The 25,477-nt window shown below is 33.7% G+C and overlaps 1 protein-coding gene across 1 annotated transcript in view; it reads left to right on the forward strand.

Moving 5' to 3' along the window:
• Window positions 1–23,495, forward strand: part of LOC117180810 — a 308,700-nt gene extending 285,205 nt beyond the window's left edge. Inside the window, exon 7 of the mRNA XM_033373331.1 lies at window positions 23,284–23,495. The gene's annotated coding sequence lies outside the window, so the exon portion shown is untranslated. The remainder of the gene's footprint in view (window positions 1–23,283) is intronic.
• The last annotated feature ends 1,982 nt before the right edge of the window (window positions 23,496–25,477 follow it).

Here is a 25,477-nt window from a genome sequence, read left to right on the forward strand (position 1 = left end):
GTTTTTATTCACAAATTGTTTTAAATATTCAGCTAACACGTGATGAGATCTTTCTAACGAACCATTTGATTGGGGGTGAAAGGCTGTTGTTCTAAACTGTCTTATTCGAAAACATTTTGCTATTGAGTAATTCTGTTGCAGATTATTATTTTTGTCCCTGAATATGAAAATACATCTTCTAATATAGATTGTATTTCTGGCCAATCAATGTGTAAAATTTTCGAAGTTTTTGCAATACTAATTGATTTTAGTTTAAATTTTTCTGCTAAATCTCTTAGTGAATAAATTGATTTCTTAATATTTGCTAAAGCTTCTGTCAAGCTGTTACCTAATTCTGTGTCAATGGGTAATGCTATGTGATAAAAATTTCCTTTTTTAATTGCCTTAGCTTCACCTATAACAAGATGCTTAAATTCATGTAGTTCATTTCTTTTTGCTAAACTTTGGGATCCATTGTCTTTAGGTATTCCTATCGTTGATTCTATGACGATTTTAGGGTCTTGACCTTCCTTTGGCATATCTACTTGTTGCGCGTTTGGTGTTTGTCGATCAATATGAGAGTTTCTTAAAGGGGAAAGGTTTTCGTCATCGTTTGTTCGAGTTTGTTTGTCAGGGATTAACATTTCTTCTTCATATGAAAAGATTTCTTCTTCGGTATCACTTGAAAATTCTTTAAGTTCATAATTTTTTTTATTATTATTTTTATTTGTATATTTTGCGTTGAGAATTCTGGATCTGAGTCTTCATTTTCGAATATTAGTTTATTTTGATTAACCTCTTTTCCAGGCTTTCCTCGTTTCTTTTTGGTTTCTGGTTGCGGAACTTGAATTTTCTTGGGTCTTCCACGTTTCTTATTTTCTGAGATTGTTATTTCTTTACGGGAATTCGGGATTTCTGAATTTTTCGAAATTACTAGATTTTCTTGAATTAGTTTTGGCCTTCTACGAGTACTAAATTTAAAATTACCTTTTTGATTTCCTAAATTTATTCTTTCTGAATTATTTCCTTTGATTTATTTCTTTGAGTTTCTGGATTAATTTCATGAGTTTCTTAAATTTCCTGGATCTTTTGATTTCTTGATTTTCTTAATTTCTTAGAGCGACCTTGAGTTTCTGGATTTCTTGGAGTTTCTGAATTCATGGATTTCTTAGACCTAGCTTGAGTTTTTGGATTTGTTAGAGTTTCTGGATTCATTGATTTCTGAGACCTAACTCGAGTTTCTGGATTCCTTGGAGTTTCTGAATTCATAGATTTCTCAGACCTAACTTGAGTTTCTGGATTTCTTAGATTTCGCATTTTCCCCATAGTTATTACTGCATTTCATCTTCCATTTATTATTTTATCCGATGTAATTGAATTTACTGGTTTCTTTTCAAAATTTTCCGTAATTATTTTTTTGATTCTCTTAATATTTTTTTGGAATTTTTCTGTACTTAGAATATTTAATAATATGTTAATCATGTCTAAAATGATTAATATAAAAGGGTTTTAAATATTTGAGGAATTATCGGGGCTTGCTTTAATATTATTAATTTTTATATTTTGATCTGAAGTTGGGTTTATTGCGATTCTTCCTTTAAGAGCATCGTAATCAATTTCTTCAAAGCATGTTAAATTTATATTCTCTTGACTTTCTTCATTATCTGAATTTTCATTATATTCTTTCTCTTCACATTCTTCATCTTCCACTTCTTCTACGTATGTTTCTTCTGTTTCTTTTTCCTCGTCCAGAATTAAATGACTTTTATTTAAGGGAATTTCCTTGACGAATTTTACTTGATTTCCGGTTTCATTATTCGTAGAATTTATTGGATTTTTTGATAAAGCGTCAGCATTTACATTTGTTTTACCCGCCTTGTAAATTATTTCAAAATCATACTCTGATAATTTTAATTTCCATCTTGTTATGCGTGAACACGGGTCACTTGAATTTTGGAACCAGATTAATGGCTTATGATCAGTAACAATTTTAAATTTTCTACCGTATAAGTAGTGTCAAAAATGAGTAAGACAAAACACGTTTGCTAAAGCTTCCTTATTATATGTGTCATATTTAATTTCATGAATATTTAGTGTTCTGGATACATATGTTATTGGTTTATCTTTTCTGATTTCAGCTTGAGACAGAATTCCACCTATTGCAAAACCTGAAGCATCAGTTGTAAGGATAAAAAGTTGATCAAAATCAAGTCTTTCTAACAGAGGTTCTTCGCATAATTCTTGTTTTAAAGTGTTAAATGCTTTTTGCTGTTTTTCAGTCCATTCAAAAGGTACGTCCTTTTTCAAAAGCTGATTTAGAGGTGCTGCTTTTTTTTGAGAAACCTTCTATAAATCGTCTATAATAACCGGCTACATCTAAAAATTGTTTTATATTCTTAATATTTTTTGGAATGGAAAAGTTTTTGACTTCTACTGTTTTCTTTGGATCTGGGCGTACACCATCTTTATCAATAATATGTCCTAAATAAATTACTTCCGGTCGTAAAAATTCGCATTTATCCGGCTGTAATTTTATATTTGATTCACGTAATCAATTCATGAATGTATTGAGTTTTCTATGATGTTCTTCTAAGGAATCTGCATAAATAATGATGTCGTCAAGGTACACGAATAATTCAGTTCCAATTAATCCTGATAGAGTAATATTCATAAGACGTTGGAAACAGGCTTGAGCATTTTTAAGTCCAAATGGCATTCGGTCAAATTCAGAATGACCATAGGGGGTTGAAAATGCTGTTTTATGGGAGTCTTCTTTGCTCATTTTAATTTTATGAAAACCTGATGCTAAATCGAAAACTGAAAAGTATTGCGCGTTTCCTAATTGGTCTAAAATTTCGTGAATGTTTTGCAGAGGAAATGAATCACTAATGGTTTTTTCATTCAGTTTACGAAAATCAAGAACCATTCTCCATTTTTTATTTCCTTGAGAATCTTCTTTTGTGGGAACGATCCATACAGGGGTGTTATAGGGGGATTGCGATGGTTTGATTATTTCGTTTATGAGTAGGTCATTTGTTTGTCTCAGTAGTTCTTCTTTATGAATGAGCGGAAATCGATATTGACGCATAAACACGGGGTGGCGTCGGAGAACATTGGTAGCGGCCAATCGTTCTCCAGGGATAAGAAATCTATCTGCATTGTTTATTATTAATTTTTCTACGTGTGTTAGTTCTTCCGCATTTAAGTGATGTAGCCGAAGTAGATACATAATTTCTTCTGTTTTTTCCTTGAGAGAAGTATTGTAAGTTTTTTCTGGATGAATTGGAAAATCATTTGAATTTGAAAAATTGTCAAATACGTCTTCTATTGGCGTAAAAGTATTTGAATTTTCTGAATTAAATGGTTGCTCTGTAAGTTCTTCGAATTCTTCAAGAGTTAGTTCCGGTATTAGTATTTCTACTGATTCTGATTGAGTGTTTGTTATTTTTACAAATGCTTTACCTTTATCGTTAGTTACATTTGCGTTACCTAAAAATATGCCGGGTTTTACTGATATTTGAGGAATATATCCTGTTTTTAATTCTGGATTTTTAATGATTAAATAAATATCTGAGATAGATCTTTCTGGTAAAATGATTTTATTCGTTGTTGAAAAAGGATATTTCTTATCATTTACTTCTAAACATCTGGATGCATAATTAATATTAACATTATTATCAATGAAAAATTCTGATCCGAATACACCGTCATCATCTACAGGAACTTCTTTTAGTATGATATTAAAAGTGGTTAAATATCCAAAAATGTTTATTTTTATTTGACCTAAATTATATACAGCATGTTCATTATATCCTGTGAGCCTAAATATTTCAACTCTATCTATGGGTGTTGATGATTAAACCATGCGTTCTTTTAAAAGATTTAAACCTGCACCTGTATCGGTATAATATTTCCTTTACTAAAATTAAATTTAATGGTGACGGTTTCTAGAGATCTGGTTCTATTTGGGTCGGGTGCTTTTAATTTTGAGATATTGATGCCTGCCCATCGCACCTTGTTTGGGGAGGTCTCGTTCGTTTCTCGAGTTTCCTTGTAATTGATGAGGATTTTCCTGTACGCGTATTTTATTGTTATATTTTCTTTTTCGACAATTTTTAATCATATGACCTTGTCTTTTGCAATAATTACAAATTATATTTATAGTATCTTGATTTATCAAAATACGTGACTGATTTGTAGAATTGTATAATTATTTTGGAAAATTATTTAATCGATTCGGAAAATTATATGTTTGTTTGGGTGCCCACATTTTTCTATCTCCACGTTGGAAATCACTTTGTTTATTTTGCTGATATTGGGGTAACCATTAATTTCTCATATGTGGTGGTATTTTATAACGCCATGATTCTGTAGATTGTATTGTATTAGGGGGCGAACGGCTAGATAGAGTACTTGAGGGAACCTGCGCGTATTGATTAAAACTTCCAAGCTTCCGGCAACTAAAAGCAGTGTGAACCCTCTTGTCACAAATTTGGCATACTATAATTTCCCCTTGTGCGTAATTTACTTTCACTAATCTATCCGCGTTGGTTATATGTTTCTGTAATTTCTCGGGTTTTTTTTATAAAGGTTTCCCTTTCGTAAATCTAAAGCAGCATTAAGTTTATGTTCTACCCCAATTGCATTATTTTTGACATCTTTAAATACATCTCCTTCTTTAACGCGAATTTCTATTTCGGGTCTCAAACCACGTAAAAAATATTGAACTAAATATTTTTCTAAACCTTGCTTAAATGTTTCGTCTAAAGTTCCTCCGTTATTTATTCTATGAGCATCACAAATTTTATCAGCGATTTCTTTAATTCGGGTAGCATAGGACAAAATAGTTTCTTTTTCCCACATATAAGTACTTCCTAATTCTCCCTGTAATTGATAAACTGTTTTGGAAGGAGAGTATATTTTCTTTAATCAATTGATTAATTCATCTACTCTATTAAATGTCATACCATTAATACTTTTGCGAGCTTCTTCTATAATTTTACTACGTATCATTTTTACTAGATTTTGTTCTACCAAATGTATTGCTGAGAGCATTTGTTTAGCTTCCTCACACTCTTCAATAAAATGAGCGAGGGGAATGCTACGTCCATCAAAAATGGGTACAATTTTTAATGCGTCTCGAAGGGAGACTTGTTGATTATTTGGTATCATGATTGATCGACTTATGTTAGGATCAGGGATAATTGGATTTTGATTGGGGTTTGAAAAAGGGTTAGTCTTATTTGTAGATGTTGAATGGGTATTTATACGGGTGTCACAATTAGTGGAATTTTCATCACTAGGAGATGGAAAGTTTTCGTGGGTATTCAAGAGAGGTTGTTGTTCAATTTCGGCTAAGGAATTTCCGATAGAAATAACTGTAGAGTTTGCTGCCGAGAAGGTATTATCAATTTTAGCTACTGATTTATTTTGATTTAAATGGCTTGAGCTTACTATTCCGCTATCGTTAGATAACTGAAAAATTATCAAATGGTCTAAAAAAGGTGAACCTTTAATTCAAAATTTTATTTCTTTCTGTGACTGATTTACGGGTGTTTGACTGAGGTTTTGACTAATATTTAGGTCAACGATGTTTATATCTGTTATAGTTTTTTCTATATCATCGGAAGTGGATTCAGTTATTTTTTCTGAATTATCTTTTTGAGGAGGTGGTGTATGTAAAACCCTTGAGTTAGAGAGAATTTCGTTATTAAATGTTATTTCCTTTTCTTATTATTTATTGCGGAATTAACCAGAGTTTTGGCTTGACTTCGGGTGAGTCTTGAACTTCCTGAGTTTTTATTTGACATGAAGGGTAATATTTTATTATTTTTCTAATTTTATTTCTTGGTTTTGTTTCTTCAATATTTTCAATAAGAATTACTAGTTCTTTAATAGTTTTAAGAACTTCATCTATAGTTTCTTCTGTTTTCAGGTTTCCAGGAATTAATTTATTATTGACCTGAGTGATAGTGGTTATTATTGATTCTAGGATCATAAGGGTTTTATTTATTTGTTCTATTATTTTTGCACATTTTGTTCCTTCAATTATATCTTTTTTATTTATTTTAAGATATCGAGTAAATTTCAAAAATTCGGGGTTTAAAAGATTTAGACCTTCTAACAATGGTGTTTTGATAGCTCGTTCATATTTTCCGCGAATTGTTTGCCCTGAACGGTGGGCTTTTCTATTGCTTTCTATTATTTTAATGAGTTTATCAGGTTGAGACATGTGTAATTATTTTCTATCTTAGCAGGATAAAATTTATTTACTGATTTCGTCTAGAATTTTTTAACTAATACTTCAGCTTTATTTAACACATGTTCGAAAATCTCAAAAAATTCCTTCCATGGATTTTCGGTTTTAGAGGCGTTTGGATTTTCAACAGATGTAGTTGAATGTTCTTCGGATAGTTTGTCAAGTTTACTGCGAAGATTAATGTGTTCTAAATAATTTCGTTTTTGATTATCTGCACCACGTCTAATTTTAGGCATTTAGACTGATTTTGTGAGAATTTTATTATTTCATTAAGGATTTGAATAATTTTTTCTCAATTAATTTTTCAGTTTTACCGCGATTTTTAATGTTTGTTTAATTTTTTTTGTTCATTTGAGTATTGTGAATATGATTTGTGTGTCTTGTTATAACTGTTATTTCTCTTATATTCACGGTTACCCGATATTAGGCGGTGCCCCCTTGAGCTCCTCTATTGCTTGAACCGCAAATATTTAAGATTTAACATAAGAAAAAATTATTATTATAACAGGACGTTACTTGAGCGTGCGCCTGTTATAACAACAATAATTATTATTGATGTATCAATATTTCTTCCCATATATTTAAGGGCATGTGATACTTAGAAAATTGTCGATTTTACCAGTTTTAGGTTCCCCCGGCTTTTTTTCTAGAATAATAAATATTTTGTCTTAAAAATTTGGGAAATGATAGCGAACATGCTCACGGACGTCCCCACCCACTTTTTTTGTAGGTTAATTCAAAAAAGTTTTAATTTAGCAAAATATGATAAATTTGCATAGCGCTTAGGAAATAGTATCGATTTTTTCAGTGTTAGATTCCCTCGGCTTTTTTCTTATGATAAGAAATGTTTTGCCTTTAAAATCTGGGAAATGACAGCGAACATGCTAACTGTTTTCAAAAATTTTCATTTTTGTGGAAAAAAAGCCGGGGAAACTGTAAGTATCACATGCCCTTAAGGTTATTCGATATTAGGCGGTGCCCCCTTGAGCTCCGAACCCTGCTATTACTTAAAGCTTCAATATTTAGGAATTTAATTAAGAAAATAATTTTGTTTCATTATAAGAGTTCAAAACTTTTTACATGTACCCTCTGATATAATAAAACAGAATATTTTATATTTGTTTGTTTTATGTGAGAAGTGTTTTATATTTTAGTTTTCTTCCCATATATTTAAGATTACTCTATATTAGGCGATGCCCTCTTGAGCTCCGGACCCCTGTATTACTTGAACCTTCAATATTTAGGAATTCAACTGAGAAATTGATTTTATTTGATTATAAGAGTTTAACACTTTTTGAATGTAACCTCTGATATAATCAAAGACAATATTTAATAATTGTTTTTTTGATGTGTGAAAAGTGTGCGTTTAAACCTTATGATTGTCTGATGTGGTTAATTCACATGCAAACAAACGGTAAGGCAGTTTTTTGTTTATTGAGGATGGCAGGGCTTGCGAGCACGCGAAGTATACCGACCGTCCTAAACGTAATAATATTTGTTAAAACTTGATTATTTTAACATACATTATTATCAATGTGTAAGCTAACACTGCTTCTACTTTTTATTTTTTTTTTTTAATTTAAGGTTTTAGTTTTGTCACTTCACTTCACTGCAGTAAGAAAAATGAATCTTTCAACAATTTAAATTTAATCAAGTTTTCCCTTACTATATATTATAACAGCTCATGCTCCAAAATAATCACTCTTCCAATAATTTAAGTTTCAATTAATTTGTCCCTTACTCGATATCACAACGGCCGATGCACCAAAATAATTGTGGGTATATTACGTCCTAGGATGGTAATTAGGAACATTACATTAGTGGACAGTGATAATTCCTGATTTATCTGCAGAACGTAAGGTTCTGGGCTAAGGGAACAGGATTTCAGGGGTCAAATTAATTAAATGAGCGATGTGGAATACAGACAGTTAAATACATTTATCGATAGATCAAATAAGCGGTAGGGAATGACTACAAGAATTTAGGGGAGAAACGACTCTGAAGTATTTGTAATTAATTTTCTTTAAGGAAGAGAATAGGAAATACAATGTGGGATGAACGAGAAAGTTGAGATGAGAGAGAAATAGAAATAGTGTATGTGGCAGAGATATTTGTTGATTACCTTGATGAAAAATCAGAGAGACGTGGTGAGAATCCAATAGTCGAAATCGGAATTGGGACCTTGTAGACTTCAGCTCCCCTTGATGATTTACTTGATACAGAATCGGTACGGGAATCTGGACCTGGTACTTGAACTGGTACTGGAATCTGGACCTGGTACTGGCATCTGGAACTGGTACTGGAATCTGATGAAGACCCCTTTGCGGAAATTCGGAACTGGATCCTCCAATTTGATTAAGCTTTCGACAGAGCTTCCGCTGGTGAATTAGACTGAGATCCAAGAACTGCAGACTTGAGGTTTAGGATACCCCTATTATACTCGAGTGGGCGCATTTTGGTACCACCCTTTTTCACGTGTTCTTCTAGAAGTTTCTGCAAGAGGAAAGGATCCACGTGTAATCGATATTCTAAGAGTGGGCGTAACTTGGGTCCCACTCCATTTTTCAAGTGTCTTTCCAGAAGGTTCTGTTCCATCAAAAAGGTCCATGCGTAATTTGAGCGGGTGCAGTTATTTCCACCCTCCTCTAGGTGTAACCTTCAGAAATTGTAGTTCTCCGAAAAAGGGCATAGCATCCGTTGTCCAAGGTATATTTGATAAGTCCAGACTACGTCATAGGGGATGAAACGGTTGCCTGTTATTCAAAGTATCCACATGAGAATGGTACATATAGGTTACTCCAGAAATCAATATTTGTAGACTCCTCCATGAGTTTCCATCCTGTCTTGATGATTTTATCAGCGATGAAAGAGATGATTGAGGCATATTCTTTTCTTCGTTCCTCTTCTTTCTATCTATCTTTCTAAATCAATACAATTTATAGATTTTGGGTAGAATCGTTTTTACACATAGGAACAATGTGAATTCCCTTAGAGTTTAGTAATCCATAGTTAAATATATATATATAGATATAGGGTCGCGACATAGTACATGACAAAACAATATATTTTGTTTTTTTTTCTACTGCTTGGTGGAACTTTCGATGAAAGAAAATTCACGTATTTGGGGCCGTTCCCATATAATGTGGCGCAATTTTCAACCTATTTTGGACCCCCCCCCCCACCCCAGTTGTAACGCAACGTAACAAAACACCCCCCCCCCCACCGGTAACGTAACAAATCTTGATTTTGCTATTTTACAGCGCTTCAAACAGTGTGCATCCTAATATCACTTATAGAATATTCAAATATTACTGTCTGGTATTTTTCTACATTAATAATTTCAAACTCAGAATGATTAGTTTATAAAATATTTATTTATTAACCGCAGTCGTTTGTTTCTCTGTCACAATGCACCGCATAAGCATTTTTGCCAATATCAACAGAACTCATTGCTAACATAAACTTAACAAAGCCACGCTAAAATTTAATCGATTACACAGGCCCACAAAAAGAAAAAAGTATCCTGATTAGATCACCAGACAGGTGTATTCTTATGTATTTTCCGTCGCTGAATCCGAATGCGAAGTCAGATTCGCGGGTTTCCCAGTTACTTTTCTAGAAAAATGCAAAAACGTGGTTTTTCATGTGTTTTTATGGTTTTTCAAACTGAAAAGCGAAAAAATGAAAAATGACCTGAGTTAAAATTTGATTACTACGGATTGAAATACATAAAAAACCATAACTTCAAATTTTTCCACTAAATTTTAATCCTTGCAGAGCTTTGGAAACTGCCGCAACGCATGAAAAACCATATCCCCTGAAACTACAAGGAGTTGATTCGTTTAATTGAAATATGTATATGTAAAAAAATTAGTAATTGGTAATCCGACCAGATTACACAAGGGTAACACTGTAATGTTGTACTCTACATAAGTGCTTAAAACTCCTGTGCGCAGCTAGTAGCTTCTTCGAGCTTATTTTTCATCATGAAAAAGCTGAGCGAAAAATTCGTAAATACTTTACCTACTATTTTCGAGGTCGCTCTTTCTAATGGTGTCATTCAAATTGTACGAAAGTTGCATTTTTAAACATTTTTTGGAAAATAAATTAAAAAAACGCAAAACTTTTAGTCTTCTTTTTTTTCAACCCAGATTTTGACCGTCTTATCGTTATATTTTTCGACTATAAATCATGTTAATCGCGTCCAGGATTGTTGTACTTTCAAACTATGTCTTGTTTTTTTTACTACTGTGGTTTATATTTGAAAAAACATGGCAGAAACAATAACAAATTTTCGAAAATTTTGAAGTACCCCAAATCTTTGATTAGAGCATGCTATTTATAACCAAAATACAAGATATACATGGTTTTCGACATTTTTTTGAATGCTGATTACGAATTTGTTATTGTTTTTGCAAAATTAGTTGATTTAAACAATTTTTTTAAACAAATTTTTCAAAAAAATCGAATTATTGCAAAACTAAATTAGAATTGTAATCTACGGAACGAAATAGGTATAAAACATGTATAATCGATATCCATTGTTTAAATAATTATATAAAATTAATAACAAAAAACGAAATATTTTACTGTTATATTTAATATGCATGTTACACATGGTTTCCAAGGTTTTTGCGGCAAGTGATCACTAATTTCATATTATTTTATTCAAAAAATCTTTGTTTTAACCATTTATTTAAACAAATTTTGAAAAATAAATTAAAATTTTTCGAAATCGTTGTCACAATTGTAATTAAAGTAAAGAACTACAGGAAATACTTATCTGCTATCTGTTTGACTTGACCATATTTTTGTGCCACGTTTTTACAAATATAAACCACAGTAGTAAAAAAGCAAGCAAATAATTCGAAAGTACAATAAGCATGGACGCGATTAACTTGATTTATAGTCGAAAAATATAACGATAAAACGGTCAAAATCTGGATTGAAAAAAAGAAGACTAAAATTTTGCGTTTTTTTACTTTGTGTTGCGAAAAATGTTAAAAAATACAACTTTCATACAATCTGGATGATATCATTAGAGAGAGGGATCTCGAAAATAGTAGGTAAAGTATCTCAAGAATTTTTCGCTCTGCTTTTTCATCATGAAAAATAAGCTCGAAGAAGGTACATCCGAAAAGTGTCCATGTGACGGTAAAGGGTTACCAGACATTGTATCAAGATGTGAGTGGTATTTCATAGATAAATCAATAAATTTGATACCATTACTGTCAAAAACCTGCTGCTGCGAAGTGTTGGCCACGATGACAACGGGCTTGAAAATAGGATATGCAGAATGATTCGTCCGGCCCAGTCTCGTGCAACGACTGTACGTTAGAGTTAGTTCGACAGTCGGCTAAGTGAAGAGTGCGGCGCAGATGGCGCTGGGAGTCTTTCCAGTCTGTTTTTACACGGCAGATATAAGCAAAATTAGTAAATTTAAAGTATTTTTCAACTCAAGAAACAAAATTAAACTTATAATTATACTCAATTTTATTATTGAACTCCCAATACGTCTATCAAATTTGTATAAAGTAGTTTTGTAAAAAATAAGTTGGAAAAAAGCATGGTGAAACAACAAATTTATTTGATAAAAAATAATAAGAGTTAATAATGCCAGATGTTTGTATAAATTAGTAATTCATTAGCAACAGTAGCTCTCATACAATAACAGATGATTTAATGGAATAAATGAATTAATCAATTGATTCCCGTGTAGAAATAGCCCGGTTTGACCCGACCAGAAGAAGGTTTCTGGTCAGAATCTGACCGGGTCAAACCGAGATACTATTATGTTAATTGCCCGGCTGGGATCTGACCGAATTCCCACCGGGACCCAGTCGGGACAAAAATGGTGCATAATATAAGTATCATAACTTTAAAAACATCTTAAGAAATATCCACAAACGACTGCCGTAAGTTGGTCGTTTGTAAATATTTGAAAGCGAAAGGCCAATTTTGTGTGTTTTTGGTGTTTTTTTTATCAATTATGAAAGAAAAATTAAACTAATTTTAATTATATGGTTTCCCACTTTTGGTTCTGCGGTTCCCAGACTTGCGGTGACTGCGAAATCGTTGACCAACTTTTTTTAAATTTTCAAACATAGTTTCCCCGTGAAACTATACTTATTTTTTTTTTTTTGTAATACGATTTTTGCTTTCTTTTAATGTATTTATGTATTATCTTGAATAAGCAAAAAATGTAATAAGAAGAGAAATAACTTTTTCCGAACAAGGTTTTGAATTAAGTTATCATGCTTGCACGTAATAACGATTCGGCGACTTCCGGAGTCTTTAATGCTAAAAACACAGTAAAACGCCGATGGACGCCAGGTTATCCGTTAAGAAATTAAATTTAAATCTCGTTAAATTTCAGAAAATTGTATCCAATTTTCTGGAGCAAGCGGATTATTTATAAAGGTAAGTGAATTATTTTGTTAATAAGTGAGCATTATTAATATTCTTCTTTAATGTTAAGTCAATTTACTCAACCGGTTTCATAGGTTGGGATGTCACGTGAAACCCCTGAAATTTATTTTATCTCTTGTAAAAAAACCTATGCAAACTAAGTTACGCTGAAGGTAAATTTGTTATGCAATTTAACTTTAATTTCTTACAATAACTTAAGAATCATAACCTATATTTTAGTACTTACATTGAATCAATGTTTGTAGTTAATATATTTATTATTATGAATGCAGTTCTTAAATTGAAATTCCAACATCTTTTTACAGGTGGAAATAAGTGCTGACAAAGATTCTTATCTCTACCAGTTGGTAAAATATGTTCGCTGTGGAAAAAAGGCTCCAGTAAAATGCGATCGAGGAGCCCAGTCAGAAACCTGTCGGATTTCGACCGGGTTACCCTATTTGTATCCGGGATCCGATCGGGTAACCCGGCTGGAAACCGACTGGGTACACCCGGCCGGGATCCGACCAGCGCAGCGTGACGAAACCAAATACAGCGTTTATATAATTTTTTTATTTCTGCGCCAGTTATTTTTTAATGAAGATATCATTTCAGTTTAAGATGAAATGTTCCATATTTATTCTTGAGCGTAATCCGAAAATCTTCTACTTAAAAAATTTTCTTTTTTAAGTTTTCAATTTTAATTCAAAGAATTTTAATATTAAGTCTTGAATAGTTGAATATTTAATTAAATAATTAATAAAGTTGAGAGCCATCAGCAGGCAATTTTCTGGAATAATTCCATGCTCATGTTTACTCACGTAAACCCAAGCTGGGACAAGTTTCCAGCCTAATTGCTTTCTAATGGCCTCTTTACGACCTCGCCTAACCTTGTGAGTCTTAGACTCAATGGGAGAAAGGGCGAGAGAAGCCGTAAAGGCCATCTGTTCGGCAGCTGCACGGGAAGGATTCCCCGTCCCATGGATAGCCTGGCCCGCATGACCATGATTCATAAGACTAAGTGCCTTCTCTCTCACTCCTCTATCCTCGTTGGGAAAGCTGGCAGCGGCTGCCAACCTTACGTTGACAATACGTAAATCCTCTCAAGATCAAATGTAAAATTAAAATACGATTTTTTTTATTATTAAAATTCCAGGGAAAGGCCGAGCAAAGGAGATTAATCTCCATTAGAAATAAGAATCGCGCGCGTTATAATATAAATTCTATTGTACATTTTATCTATTTTCTTGTAACCTCAATTCTTATGTCATTCTCTTCAATTTTAATTTAAGTTCGTATTTTTATATCATTTTCTTTGATTTTAATTTAAGTTCTCATATCGTTTAAGTTTCTTTTGTATTTTATTTGATTCTAATTTAAGTTATTTTGTGTCATTTCCTTTGATTCTAATTTAAGCTTCTTTTCCGTATTTAATTTTCATGTCATTTAAGTTACTTTTGTCGAATTTTATTTTCATTTAAGTTCTTCTTTGTATTTTATTTTGTCATTTTCCTTGATTCTAATTTAAGTTCTTCATTTTGTCAAAGTTTCTTCTTCATATTATATTTTCATGTCATTTATTTTTTTTTCTACGAACGGCGGAAATTTTGGAACACTACCGCGCGTTTCAAAAGTCGCTGCCTGCGCACAGTCCGACTAGAGGGAAGGGGATGCCGAGGCGTCCGAAACGCCCCTCCACCTCTCTCACGATTCGCCGAGAGCTCCGCGCCAACCGACGGCCGGCAGCCTCTCGGACCCGCTGCTTAAAAGACGGGTGCATTGACCCAAAAGATGCACTCTCGCTCCGAGCATTCCGCTCAGACAATCTGTCCGGACTCACCATCCTAAGAGAACGTCACGATCTTTGTATCACTTTTTGTTTTTGAGCAATAGAGTTTCTAAATTTTAAATCAATTCCAGTTTTTCTTTAAACTTCCTCTCTCTCTTCCTCCTTGGTGGCGGTTTGCTTTGAATAGCCCCGTCGAGCCATTGCTCTCTCTCTCTCTCTCTCGCACCTATCCGATTCCCCAACCATCCCTCCTACCACTGCGTCTCTCTTTTTCACCTAAGAGGTCGGTCAGCTCTCGCAGCTCCGTTACCCTCGCATCTTTACTAGAGGTCGGTCAGCTTTTACAGCCCCGTTACCCTCGAATCTGTACTAGAGGTCGGTCAGCTTTTACAGCCCCGTAACCCTCGAACTTTTCTTTTCAAGAGGTCGGTCAGCTTGCAAACAACCCCGCAACCCTCGAACTCTTCTCAACGGGATCGGTCAGCTTGCAAACAGCCTCGATACTCCCTGCGAGTCTCTCTCTCTTCCAAAGGGCTTCTCATCCTTCACCTATCTCTGGTCCCAACCCAAAACGCCGTTCCCGTCCCTGCAAACAGACGCGCATTCGCCGTAGCCTTGCAGCCCTCCGCGAGTCCCGCGAAGCGACTTGTCGCCCAGAAGATCGCCGCCCCTCCTACACCTCCTCCCAACCTCCTAAGGCCATCGTACGATTGCTGGTCATCATCCCACCTCATCTCCCCGTCCAACTTCCCACTCCTCCTTCCTCTCCCGCTTCCTGCGTCCCCTCAAGCCCCTCGAAGCGTCCTCTGCCCGAGGACAACGACGATGACATCGTCCTGGTCGAGGAAATTGAGGTGGTTTCCACCGGCCCTGAAGAAACCACGTCAGCGCCCGGCTGATGCCCCTGGCATTCATCGATGGACGGCCTTCAGGCATGGCGCCTGTTTATCCAGAGCCAGGGTGCCACCCGCATCCACATACGGCCGCCCAGCAGTCGACGGCCCACTCCGAAGTCCATGGCCCAGCTCGACACCTTCCTCCAGACCAGTAATCGGGTGTTATCTGCCAGAGCCCGGCCTCCGCCCCGATCCAGCTAAGGGACGGCCACCAGCAGCGAACGAAGCCCTCTCGAACCAGGCCCCCTCTCCGACGATTCCGAGAGCAACAGGAGTTGCCATTACAGCACCGCTTAGTTCTGGCCCCGGTTTCCACCGACCGAACTACCTTGCCCCGACAGCGCCCGGTCAGCGCCCTGTCAGCTTCCTGCATCTCAAGTAGTTACCAGCCAACACCGCTTCACGACGCTCGGGTTTCGGTTTCCACCGGCCCGAAAACCAGTCTGCCCCATAGCGCCCGGTCGGCGGCTAGGCAGCTTCCAGAATCTTCAACCGATCAACACCGCATCATAGATCAAGGCTAGGACAAACACCATCCCCACTACCCGCCTTGTATCAGAACGATTCCAACTCCGTTTAAAATTTAGGAATTTCCACATTTTAAAGTTAAAAATTAAACCTTTTCAATTCGAAAGCCTTAGTCATTTAAAAAATGTAAGCTTCTCACTTAAAATTTATACACTATTTTCAATTTATAAATAACTTCATAATAATGCATTTTTATTCAAATATTAATATTCAATTTAAAATTGGTTTAATTGAGAAAAAGAATAATTATTAAATATTTAGAAATATTTCACCAAATATTTAAAAGTAAAAAATTTGAAACTGAAATTTTTTATCTAGAAAGCTTTGAATCTCTAGAATAAAATTTTAATTGTTCTATTTAAAAAAATCCTTTATTTGTAAGTCATTTTGTTAAATTTTGACGTATACATAATAATTGAACACTTATTATCTGTAGACAATATTTGAGTGATTTTAAGGGTATTTAGAAGTTTTGAAAAGTTTCAAAATAAATTTTGAACTTGAAATGATTTTTTAAAACAAAATGTAGATTTTTACCGATTAAAAAATAAATTTTGAAACTTTTCAAAACTTCTAAATGCCCTTAAAATTACTCAAATTTTGTCTACAGATAATAAGTGTTCAATTATTACATATACGTCAAAATTTAACAAAATGACTTACAAATAAAGCATTTCTTAAATAGAACAATTAAAATTGTAACGTTAAAAGTTTAAAAGCTCTCCGAAATTCTAGAGATTCAAAGCTTTCTAGGTAAAACAATTCAGTTTCAAATTTTTCACTTTTAAATATTTGGTGAAATATTTCTAACTATTCAATAATTATTCTTTTTCTCAATTAAACCAATTTTAAATTGAATATTTTAGACTGAAACAATATTTGATAAAAAATGCATTATTATGAAGTTATTTATAAATTGAAAATAATGTATAAATTTTAAGTGAGAAGCTTACATTTTTTAAATGACTAAGGCTTTCGATCCCGGATACAAATAGGGTAACCCGGTCGAAATCCGACCGGTTTTTGACTGGGCTCCTCGATCGCATTTTACTGGAGCCTTTTTGCCACAGCGAACATATTGTACCAACTGATAGAGATAAGAATCTTTGTCAGCACTTATTTCCACCTGTAAAAAGATGTTGGAATTTCAATTTGAGAACTGCATTCATAATAATAAATATATTAACTACAAACATTGATTCAATGTAAGTACTAAAATATAGGTTATGATTCTTAAGTTATTGTAAGAAATTAAAGTTAAATTGCATAACAAATTTACCTTAAGCGTAACTTAGTTTGCATAGGTTTTTTTACAAGAGATAAAATAAATTTCAGGGGTATCACGTGACATCCTAACCTATGAAACCGGTTGAGTAAATTGACTTAACATTAATGAAGAATTTTAATAATGCTCACTTATTAACAAAATAATTCACTTACCTTTATAAATAATCCGCCTGCTCCAGAAAATTGGATACAATTTTCTGAAATTTAACGAGATTTAAATTTAATTTCTTAACGGATAACCTGGCGTCCATCGACGTTTTATCCTGAACCGCAGCACCAAAAGTGGGAAACCATATAATTAAAATTAGTTTAATTTTTCTTTCATAATTGATAAAAAAACACCAAAAATACACAAAATTGGCCTTTCGCCTTCAAATATTTACAAACGACCAACTTACGGCAGTCGTTTGTGGATATTTCTTAAGATGTTTTTAAGGTTATGATACTTATATTATGCACCATTTTTGTCCCGACTGGGTCCCGGTGGGAACTTGGTCAGATCCAAGCCGGGCAATTAACAAAATAGTATCTCGGTTTGACCCGGTCAGATTCTGGCCAGAAACCTTCTTCTGGTCGGGTCAAACCGGGCTATTTCTACACGGGAATCAATTGATTAATTCGTTTATTCCATTAAGTCATCTGTTATTGTATGAGGGCTACTGGTGCTAATGAAATACTAATTTATACAAACATCTAGCATTATTAACTCTTATTATTTTTTATCAAATAAATTTGTTGTTTCTCCAGGCTTTTTTCCAACTTATTTTTTACAAAACTACTTTATACAAATTTGATAGACGTATTTGGAATTCAATAATAAATTTAGTATAATTATAAGTTTAATTTTGTTTCTTGAGTTGAAAAATACTATAAATTTACTAATTTTACTTATACCTGCCATGTAAAAACATACTGGAAAGACTCCCAGCGCCATCTGCGCCGCACGCTTTACTTAGTCGACTGTCGAACTAACTCTAACGTACAGTCGTTGCACGGGACTGGGCCGGACGAATCATTCTGCACATCCTATTTTCAAGCCCGTTGTCATCGTGGCCAACACTTCGCAGCAGCAGGTTTTTGACAGTAATGGTACCAAATTTATTGATTTATCTATGAAATACCACTCACATCTTGATACAATGTCTATTAACCCTTTAACGTCACATGGACACTTTTCGGATGTACCTTCTTCGAGCTTATTTTTCATGATGAAAAAGCTGAGCGAAAAATTCTTGAGATACTTTACCTACTATTTTCGAGATCCCTCTCTCTAATGATATCATCCAGATTGTATGAAAGTTGCATTTTTTAACATTTTTCGCAACACAAAGTAAAAAAACGCAAAATTTTAGTCTTCTTTTTTTCAATCCAGATTTTGACCGTTTTATCGTTATATTTTTCGACTATAAATCAAGTTAATCGCGTCCATGCTTATTGTACTTTCGAATTATGTGCAAATTTTTTTAAAGAGAATATTCAAAAGGATTTAATAAGATTTCTAAAATTGTTATGAAAGAATCAGGAAGATTTTAAGATTTTTTTTTAATTTACAGGATTTTCTAAAAATTGTAGGAAAAATTCGATTTATTTCAAAAATGAAAAGAATTTAATTTAAGAAGTATTCTTTTTTTTAATTTAATTTTTCAATTTTTAACGTTTCTAACTTAAAATTGTTTAAAATAATATAATATAAAAAATTTAAAATTAATTGATTCTTTAATTTAGAGCATTGAAAATGATAATGTGAATTAAATTTTTGTCTGAATCTTTGAACTCATTAATTTCTAAAAGTTAAAAATTCTAAATTTGGTGGTTTATCTGCATTTTATTAAAAATTGTTAAATTGAAAAGTGTTAGTACCTTAAATTTTTACATGTAAATTTTATTGGCCGTGAAAAATGTTCAGAACCGAAAAAAACCGGGAATTCTTTCTTGGATTAAAACGGCCAACCTGTTATTAAAATACTTAGTCTTTATTTAATTTTTAATATTTCTACAAAATAATTTTAAACTATAAAGATATAGTTTTAGTTTAAGATAAAATGCTCTATAATTTTTATTAAAATATATAGTTTTTTAAACTTTTTTTTTACAATTCAACGAAAGAATGTTTAAAAATCAAAATATCGTTTCAGATAAAGATGAAATGTTTCATATTTTTCATTCAAATATGCACACTGTACTTATTGCAATTTTTATATTTCTGCATAATTTTTTTGTTTGAAATGAAGATAATTATATGTGAAGATAATATTTTATATCTCACAAACAATTCAAACAAAAATACTAAAACATTAATTACCAATTATTATATAAACAACACTAATATTAAGACTACTAAATTAAACAACAATCAATTATTGCAACTTCCAGAACAGTGCCACTTCATCCTCTGAAATCGTGTTTCGCTCCCACAAAATATCTTGTGTAAAAAAAAATGTCTCGCGCATGCCGCATTCGAGTTTTACAACAAAATTTTCTCTTGTGATGGCTTTTTGTCGGACTTTAACATTTTCTTTACCTTCTGACATATAAAATAAATTAATTTTTTTGGAGAAGCTGTCATAATCTTATATTTAAATGCAGGAGTAACACACCGCATTCCACCGATTTTTGTTATTTCAGTGCAAACTTTTAAAGTAGTAAAACTTAAAAAACGTTCACACTTTAATTTGTCATACATAAAACCGAATGCCATTGCGAAAAATATTAATCAAATTAATTTTTCACTAATCTTTCCTATGCTTGCCATATAAATATAGCCTGGAAATACTCCCAGCGCCATCTAGCCTCCACGCTTCACTTGATCGTACTAGTAAACTAACTTGGATGCAGGGGCTGGTCCGGCCCAGCCCTTCGTAGTAACGAAGCCAGCGAATACATTGGGAAAAGAGGAAGAAAAATAACAAACCGAATGAGAGATTGATACAGAACATGATTTGAAATTGAAATTTCACAACAACATGAAACTTGGGTTCCTCATGTAATCTGTAGCACGTGCAACAACATGATCAGTCGTTGCAAAACCAATAAGGATAAGAGCAAACTAAAGTTTACAACGCCGACAATATGGAAAGAACCATGCGATGAAAACGATTGCTTTTTTTGTTTAACCACAGTAGACGGTGTGAACAAAATTTAAAAAAATCAAGTAGCTTATCCTACTGTTACAAGCGTTTAGCTTACAAAAAAGACGACTGTAGAAGGCCTAGAAGAAACGAGTCACGAGCCAGCTTCACTACAGGATTTAATGCACTGCAAGTTGATGTAAATTAAAAAAAAAAATAGGAATCCTCGTCATAGTAGAAAAAATGAAACGTGTGAGAGCATATCAGATATGACGGCTTCAAGCGACTCCGATGAGACTGAAGACGAGTATTCTTCCGATAGCGAAGAGGAATTCATCCCTTTCGGTGAAGAGAGACCTACGCAAAAATGTTATCAAAAAAATCTTAATGATCTATTTAGAGAAGCTGGTCTATCGAAGGATCAAGTTGAATTTATTGCTTCAGAGTTAAAGAGTAGGAATATGTTGACGAAGGGCACTAAAGTAACTGTGTATCGAAATCGACAGGAAAACTTTCGCAAATATTTTGAAAAAGATACAAATCTAGTTCACTGCAAAAATGTGAAAGGACTTATCCATGATCTTAAAACAAACATATATCAACCTGAGAAATGGAGGTTGTTTATTGATTCATCAACGTGCAGCCTAAAGGCAGTCCTTCTTCACAATACAAACAAAGACGCTCCTGTACCATTAGCACATTCAACTGTGCTAAAAGAACAGTATTAAAACCTTGAAATGGGTCTGAAAACAATTAAGTATGCATTGAGAAAAAAAGTTTATTATTCGCAACAAAACCATTTTGTTGAGCAGCCTTTGTTGTCAGAGCAAAATTTTGGTTGTTACGACAAAATTATTTTGTTGGACAAATAAAATATTTGGTTCTTAACACAAAATTATTTTGTTTAGCCCTATTTTGTTGTCCCGAACAAATTTTTGTTGAGCCAAAAAAACTATTTAGTTTGGCCAATGAAACAATGAAAGAAGCAACCACGCATGCGCACTCGTTTCGTAGGACCACGTGCACGTGCACAAGTTAATTTCTATGATGGCGGATAATACCGGTAAAGTCCCATCTTCCGGTAACGTCCAACGTGCTGTTCAAACTAATCTGAGTGAATAAACATTATGGATAACGCGACCCGTTTAATTCTGAAGGAGTGAGGCCTACACTGTCTCATCGACCAATAACATTTGAACGAAAGCTACGAGATTACATCGTCTTGAGGGAAAAGGGTATCTCCATTTCAACATCGAATGATTGAGGTTTTGAGAGTACAAAAAGTATGTTTTTGACCTAAAAAACGTTTAACAACGCCGACAAAACTATTTTGTGTATACAGCAAAGCAATTTATTGGAGACAAAAAAATAATTGGGTTTACCGTACAAAAGTATTTCGTTAGGTTAAGAAATAAATTTTGTTAAACTAACAAAATATTGTATTGGGGTAACAAAAGAATTTTGTTGCCTCAACAAAAAATGTTTGTTATACTAACAAAACAATTTTGTTTGGCCAACAAAAGGTCTCAACAAAATTTTTGTTGTTCCAGCTAAACAGTTTTCTCAGTATAAAAACATTAGTGGCAATTATGTGGAGACTTCAAAATTCTCTCTATGATACTTGGACAACAATCTGGATTCACCAAGTATCCATGCACCTTTGTATGTTTGATAGCAGGGATAGAAAAAATCACTATACAAAAAAGACTTGACCATCAAGAATATCTTTTGTTACCTGGAAAGCAGAATATTATAAATGAACCCCTCGTCAATCCATCCAAAATTTTAGTTCCTCCTCTTCATATCAAGCTTGGTTTAATGGAACAATTTGTTAAAGCTTTAAACAGGGAAGGGCAATGCTTCGAATATTTGGGCCAAGTTTTCAGTCACAAAAGTGATGCTAAATTAAATAAAGGTATCTTCGATGGCCCTGAAATCCGCAGTTTATTTAGATATGCAAAATTTGTCGAAACTATGAATGATACCAAAAAAGCGGCATGGTTAAGTTTCAAAAACGTGTGAACAAAATGTTTAGGTACCACAAAAGATGCGTATTACGAAAATTTTGTAGTAGCAATGGTACGAGATTTTCAGAAATTAGGCTGTATAATGAGCTTGAAACTCCATTTCCTTGATTCGCATATCGATCGATTCCCAAAAAATAATAGTAATTTTAGTGAAGAACAAGGAGAGAGGTTTCACCAAGACCTAAAACAATTCGAAAGTCGATTTCAAGGACGATGGGATGTAAATATGTTGGCAGACTACTGCTGGATAATAAAAAGAGAAAAGAAAACATCGGGAAAAAAACTTCGCAGAAACCCTTTACACCGAGCATTCAAAGAGAAACGTGTGCGTAAAAGGAAACCAATTAAAACCTTACATTTTAATCTTTTTTTATGATAAATCGTAAGAAACAATGTTTTTTGCATTTTTCTCAAAAAGTAACTGGGAAATCTCCCAATCTGACTTCGGATTCGGATTTAGCGACGAAAAATACATAAGAATACACCTGTCTGGTAAAATGTATAGGATATATTATTTTCTTAATATATTTTTTATTATAAACCTTAAAAAACCACGTTTTTTGCATTTTTCTCGGAAAGTAACTGGGAAACCCCCCAATCTGACTTTGGATTCGTATTCAGCGACGGCAAATACATAAGAATACACCTGTTTGGTAAAACGTAAGGGATATTTTAATTTCTTAACAATTTTTTTATTATAAATCACAAAAAACCATGTTTTTTGCATTTTTCTAGAAAAGTACCTGGGAAATCTCTCAATCTGACTTCGGATTCAGCGACGAAAAATACATAAGAATACACCTGTCTGGTGATCTGCTCAGGATACTTTTTTCTTTTTGTGGGCCTGTGTTATCGCATAAAATCATCAAATCGACGTTACGTAACGCAGTTGATGACCCCGCCCCCCATGTAAAAATTCGTAACAAATCGCCCTCCCCCCTCCCCTCGCGCGTTACGTAATATGTGAACGGTCCCTTAATGGGAATTCAGATTCTGAATTTTTCTGAATTCTTTTCTTCTTATCAGGCGGCTCTTTATGCAGGTGTGGGCATGCACGAAGGCCAACGTCCCTAGTAGAAAGCAGGCGGAGGCTGACAAGATCATACACCTCGTCTACACGTTGACACAAGGAAATTCTTGCTTTGCCAAGCTCTACAGATCCGGCAGTAGACTATCGGGCGCCTCTACTCTTCATGGCACGTCCGAGCGTCCTCTTTCTGGCCTTGCGTCTCACTCCACTCGTGCGGAAATTGCCTTACTTTCCATTATTTAAGAAAGGCCTGTCAATTGCAAATGTCTTCAAATTTAATACTTTTTATAAATAACGTTTTTTCAGTTAAAAAAACCTTTTATTATTATAAAAATGTCAAATGTAATATTTTTGAAAAAAAGAAGAAAAAATATTATTGCAATATTATCATAGATTTATCATCGGTCCTAGTTATTTTACTTCAAATTTTATGAACAGCCAAGAAAATATTAATGTACCGAATAATAATGGGAATAATTATTTTCTGCAAATATTTATGAATCTATGAATGTCAATTGTGTCGACACGTGCACGTCTTTTCATATATAGCCAGTTATAAGAATAATAAGTAATTCAAGGTAGGAATAGCATATATTTAACATTTTATTCAAATTCATCTGTGTTGGTAACAATACATTTCCATAAAAATGTAAGCAGGAAAAGGGCGGTAATTCTATCTATTTTACATACGATATATGTAATTATTTAATTCTCAACTGAATTTTTATTTGCTTTTCCTACTGAAGCCCATAATTTATTATATTTGAATTTAAAAATAATAATTTAAGGAATTTGATACGAAATGTATACGTCCCGAAGAAGGGCCTTACTTATTTTAAAGGCACAGGAAAGCTTACCTGATACGGACTGTCCAAGGTTGGCTGCACACGGCCCTTCTCAGTCCGAGCGTAACGAAACACCATAGGCCCTGATAGGATTTCCGTATGCGGTCCTTAAATAAAGCGAGGCAACCTCATCAGGACCTGGTAGTGCCCTGATTTATATTTCTACATGGGTACTCTCGCATTTGGAACCCCGGTAATGAACGTTGAATGGAGAAAAATTAATATTTTCAGATTTCAGCGTGAAAGTGAAAATTATTCTATTCTTTTAAATGCGAGATTTTTCCATCTGTATAAAATGTCATCATAAGAATAGAATATCTCCAAAACTTATTAATTTCTATTTCCATAGTAAACGCCGAATAGTTTCCTATTCCCCAAAAGAGAATGTGTTTTCAATATATTTAATTCCTGCTAATTGTACCGGTAGGTACACATAACAGAGATGGCTTATATTCCGCAAAAGTGTTCATTTTTTTAGTTTATTTAATTCCTTCTAATCATTTCCCAAAATATGCATAAAAAATTGTCTTAATACCTTCGGGTGGAATAGAAGTTTTGAAATTTGTATTCTAATCAATTCAAGTCTGCCTCTCTAACGTTGAATTTTACTAAGTCGATTGAGAGGAATAGGATTTGCAATTTTTCTTTACACGTTGGAGGATTTTGAGACGGCGGGAAAATCGCCTATTTTTAGAAATACAAATTCTTAATTTTTCTGAATTCATCGCTTATTACCGGGATGATGGTCTTAATCGTAAAGTGATTATTCGAACCACGTCAGGACTTGTTGAAAAATTATTGCCAAAAATATGCGTACTGCCGATTGAACCATAATTAAGTATTTTATTTATTTCTAATCTCACTAGAACTTTATAAATTTTGAAAGCATCGATTTTCAAGGCTGCCAATATGTTCACGCTAATATTTCTTCGCGCTTCAATTTTTTAATTTATGTAAGTGACGAATACGAACGCTTGAGGCGCCACCAGTTCTTTTGAAAATTCAATGTATGAACAAAAACTGTCTCGTTGCCTGACACTTGGAATTTCTCATTGGATAATTCTCTGCAAACCCCTATACTTTCCCGTCACATTTTTTCAAACCCTAAAAAATTATTCCAAAAACTAAAAAAAGGTTATTTTTCTGCATGCATTTACATGGGAAACTTCAAGTCAAAACCGGTACCTGCTAAAATATACAATAAAAATTTGGAAATTTCTTCTTGCGGATCGTTTTTAAGCCCCCTATTGTAGATATAGGGCATTATTCAATAACTGCCCTAACTTTAAAAGTTACGTTCTTCAATTGCCTTTGAATTCTGGTAATACATTTGTCTACGCAACAGTATTTAATTCATAAAC

Source organism: Belonocnema kinseyi, chromosome 9 (genome assembly GCF_010883055.1).
Source record: "Belonocnema kinseyi isolate 2016_QV_RU_SX_M_011 chromosome 9, B_treatae_v1, whole genome shotgun sequence".
NCBI lineage: Eukaryota > Metazoa > Arthropoda > Insecta > Hymenoptera > Cynipidae > Belonocnema > Belonocnema kinseyi.